A 5,199-nucleotide genomic window follows, 5' to 3' on the forward strand; every position below is an offset into this window, starting at 1 on the left:
ATAAAGGTCACTACATAGACTAGGAATCCTCTAGACTGAGTTTAGAGCAATTATTTCATGAAACCGATGCTGCCAAAAATACGGGGGTGCGGGGGACGAGGTGAGCGAATCCCGTGCCGTGATTGGTCCGTTCAAAGACACGGACCAATCACGGCACGGGATTGACTCGAAGATGGAGTAAAACTACCGTATGAGTGGCAGATGGGGTAGCGTTACTATGCTCAGTCTAGAGGATGTCTTGTCTGTGTCACTAGCTCACAGTGGCGGCGCGTTAAACATAGGCAAGATTTGTTAACTCACATTTATAGACGGATCTAACGCGAAATTTATTCAATTACCTTTATATACCGACGTTTCGACACAGGTTTCACAGGTTTTCGTCGGGTAGTTGCACAAATCTCTGTTTTGACATTTTGCTGGGACATCAGTTGGCCGCGACCATGACCAGTGAAACCTGTGTCGAAACGTCGGTATATAAAGGTAATTGAATAAATTTCGCGTTAGAACCGTCTATAAATGTGAGTTAATATGTGTTCAAAACGCGAAGGTTTTAAATATTATATAGGCAAGATTTGGCTTACATATTTTCACATTACATAGTTACACAACTCTTCTCAAACGTCCAAAAACAGGCAAGCCGGTGGTAATCGGGTTTTATGGACGCGCCGCTACTGCTAGCTCACTAGTCTAAGGGCTGATTTAGACGATGCAAGAACTCGCATGCGAATTTCATTACATTGCGTTATTTGATCGGTCGGCTGAATTGTGGTAACCTCAAAGGTCCGCAATGTAACTAAAATCGCACGCGCCGTCTAATTGAGCCCTAACTCTGCACCGATTTTACAGTGATATATGTCATTTTTAGGGTTACGGAGGGTAAAAACGGGACCCTATTACTAAGACTTCGCTGTCCGTCCGTCCGTCTGTCTGTGACCAGGCTGTAACTTATGAACCGTGATACCTAGACAGTTGAAATTTTCACAGATGATGTATTTCTGTTGCCGCTATAGAGTCTGGCTACTGAAATATTTCACAAATTTTTTGCGGGAAATTCAAAAAATCTTGGACTGGTCACACTTTGTGTAGTAGGAATTATAGTTTTGATAATAGAAAATATCTGTCACCGTATCCAAGCTGTGTGAAAATGCTGTAAATCGATGCAGAGTTAGCTTAGACTGACTACACACGTGGTTATCAATCATCATTAGGGACGCCACACTGCCGCGCATGCGGTGTGAAGTGTCTTATAAAGATTCATATGTCGGCGGCCGATCGTAAGATCAGGCATATCGTGAAATTCCTAGGCATATCGTGAAACGTGAAAATCTTTGACCCGTTCCCTGAGTCGACGGAGCCCCGCTACGCGGGGCCCCTATTTCTGGGCAGTTTGCCCTTCGGGCATCTAAAGCAACCTAACGAACCTATCCTACCTATATATTGGTTTAATGTCACTATCGTCACAGGAACATTACGATCTGCCTGATCTTACGATCGGCCGCCGACACATACATTACAACGCGCGTAAATTGCGTGGACGCCTAAGCGTCAAGCATCGGAGTTTAATTTAAAACGTACGCTAAAGTGATCATATATAAATAAACCTTATTTCATTGAAATAAATTTCATGTGCGATTAAAATGGACAACACACACTTATTTGCAATCTCTCTCATTATATTTACTAATAGAAGTCTCATAAAAAAAAATCATGTGTTTCATTGTAATACTCGCTTCGCCCATTCCTTCGAGCTGGTTCGAAATGACACCTTAAGAGGCCTTATTCCTTAGAGCGTTCACCGATTTCACGAAATAACACTCGATAGATGGCGTTGGCGCTCGGTACGCGAGCGCCGGCAAAGTTAAGCGCGTTTCAACGCAGGCGAGAATAATATTGATACTTTTCAATTTAATTGCAAAGTAACATTATTTTTAGCGTTATATTGGCACTCTTTATTTTATTTTATAAGCATGGTAGTAGTCAATAGAGTGTATGTGTTGGGATAATATATAACCAGAGGCGAGTAAATAATAACAATATTTACCTCTGGCATGGAATTATTGTGACAATCACTCTTCTTATGAATAAGGTGTATTCGGGTATTTCCGAATGAACGAATAGTGGCGGATAATTCCGAAAGCTGACTCTTACTACAACGGAATATGAGTGATTTTTCAATGATTTTCGGAATTACCCGAATAAACCTTACTACTAATATTCGTCATTGTAGTAGTGTTGTATTTTCAAACTTCTTTAGCGGCGCTGTGCACTTTTTGAGGTGGGGAAAAAATGTTAAACTCGCGACAGATCACGTGACCGTAAGACGGACACGTGACCTGATCAAAAAACTGTTACAATGTTATTGAGTTTTTCTTTATTGATTTAAATGCCATCTAGTGAGTTTCCCTCTAACCGGTATTAATATAACTCGAGTACCAACAGTGATGTGCTTAGGGGTTTCAAGTAATGCGACGAAATAACGCTAGATGGCATTAACATCAATTATACATAGTGCTGCAGACATTTTGCACTAGTCATTGAGTTTTCACTTCTGCCGGCACTCCCGGAGTGCAACCCGTTGTTTTTTTTTTACAAACCATGACAAACCATGCGTTTTGTTTACATTTTTGCTGCCCACAAATTGTCGTCTTTTTGTACTATTTCTGTTTTTAGGGGAAAGTCGGGGCCCGTCCATACTGCAAATAAACATGTTTCTTTATTTGTGATATGCAACTGGCCCTATCTGTTAAAACCAGTCATTGTTTTTATTTAAAACCATGATACCGTTGACTACATTCCACATTTTTTTTTTGTTTGATGGCCTCGTCGGGGTCAATACCGAAATCCGATTATTTATATTATGCCATCTTCGCTCCACTCCATTAAGATACCCTGGACAGAGGGCCTACCGCGAACCACGTTCGACGTGTTACCTCCCTGTCACACTTACGTACGAATTTACAAGTGCGACAGAGAGGCAACACGTCGAACGTGGTTCGCGGTAGGCGCTCAGGCCTATGGAACTCTCCGCGCGAGCACGGATTTATACCTACGAATCTCTTCCCGTTCACGGTAGAAAATCAAGCTAGTTGGTCGCCGGCGCTCGAATATGCCAAAATTTATGCGAAATAAATGTCTTCTTCACGAACAAATAACACATGTTGTAGTGTGGAATTGTGGATGGATGCAGAAACAAAAAAAAACTAATAAAAAAATCCGTGTTTGCTCTACCGATTGATAGGAAAAGTAACTATTAGACGTTCTCAATATAAGTACTTATACCAATTTTTTTTACGATAGTCGCAAGCTACGTAGTACGCCGTTTTATAAACCGCGTAGTGTTTACGCGGTTTATAAAACGGCGTAAACACTACGGTTACTGTAGGGAGATATGACCTTTTAAAATATTTCGCAGTCACTCATCATAATAAATAATAAAATAAGGAAAAACCCTAACTTAAGACAAAAGATAAATAAAGAGAATAATAAAATAAATTTATAAGTAATTAATAATGATAAAAGGAATATTATAATTATTAATTACTTATTGCAACTTATCTTGCTCATAGTTATTTTACAATTAATAAAACTTATATTTGTACCTTAGGTAAGTAGGTAGGTATCTTTCATACAATCTATAGTTTAGGTAAGTAGGTAGGTACTTATTTGTAAAATAATTTCCAAGCGTCGGCAACCCTAGCTTTGTGCCGGTGCGCGCGGTGCGGGGAGGGGGTTGAAGGTCATTCCATTGTATTTTTGTGTAGGTATTAAAACGGTAGGCATTTGAGTTTTCTTTGAGAGATAAGTATCTGTTCGTAAGAACTATAATATAGCCCTGTGCCCTGGACCTCATCTAGATCGATGGTACTCGTCAGGGCAAAGCTATTGAGCCCAAACACGATATAGTTATGATGAGTAGATAAGGAGTTCTGGTGACCAACTCCTGACTCCATTATGAGAACCTGGACCTCATCTAGATAGATGGTGCTCGTCAAGGCAAATCGAATGCGCCCAAACACGATGGAGTTATGATAAGTAGATTAGGAGTTCTGGTGACCAACTCCTGACTCCATCATGAGACCCTGGACCTCATCTAGATAGATGGTGCTCGTCAGGACAAATCTAATAATCCTAAATACGATGGAGTTATGATGAGTAGATTAGGAGTTCTGGTGACCGACTCCTGACTCCATCATGAGACCCTGGACCTCCTCAAGATATATAGTGCTCGTCAGGGCAAATCTAATGAGCCCAAACACGATGGAGTGATAATATGTAGATTAGGAGTTCTGGTGACCAACTCCTGACTCCATCATGAGAACCTGGACCTCATCTAGAACGAAGGTGCTCGTCGAGGCAAATCTATTGAGCCCAAACACGATGGAGTTATGATGAGTAGATTAGGAGTTCGGTGACCAACTCCTGACTCCATCATGAGAACCTGGACATTATCCAGGTCGTCCGGGTATAATAATAATGCAAAACCTAACCAGTATTCAAGTAACACTGAAAACCTATCACCTAGCGAGAGTCTGTTGTTGAAATTAAATATGGTGTAAAAAATGTACTTATTTGTATCAAGATTTTCTAGTCGCTGTATACAGCCCTTCTCGGAACTCTCTGGCTGTTTACGAACGCACCATAGTCACCGAACGCCTGACGATCGAGCACAGGTCCGTCCCCTAAGCCGCCTCGGCGGAGAATGAGCGCGCGGCGTCGGTGCAGCGTGATTTATACGTGTTTTAAAATAATATAAATTTACGGCAAGGTAGATCCTATAGTTATGATTATTTTTTTATGGGTTAACGTATAGTTATAGTTTGCTATAATATTATTTTTAGGGCAAAATAATAGTACAATTTGCGATAAAAAAATATAATGTAACCCTGTTTTCACCCAAAAAATGAAGAAAGTTCGGAAGGTTAAATATCCATTTTTTTTAATGAATCTTTGATTTTCAATGGTCTTAGCCGCTCGTAAAAGATATGGTGAATTGAATTGTAATCATTTCTATATCAAATGATTCTTGTTTACTGCAAAATTGAGAACCGAAACGACAGTTCTCACTGCAAATTTTGAAAAAGCCTCCCAAGAAAACTCATTTATTTTAGGTTTAAAAAGAGAAAATGTCAACTTGAACGGTCTTACTTGCTAGTTTAAGAAATGATTATTTAAGTACGTTATCAGTTTTTGAATGAATAC

The sequence above is a fragment of the Cydia amplana genome, chromosome 19 (genome assembly GCF_948474715.1).
Source record: "Cydia amplana chromosome 19, ilCydAmpl1.1, whole genome shotgun sequence".
Classification (NCBI taxonomy): Eukaryota; Metazoa; Arthropoda; class Insecta; order Lepidoptera; family Tortricidae; genus Cydia; species Cydia amplana.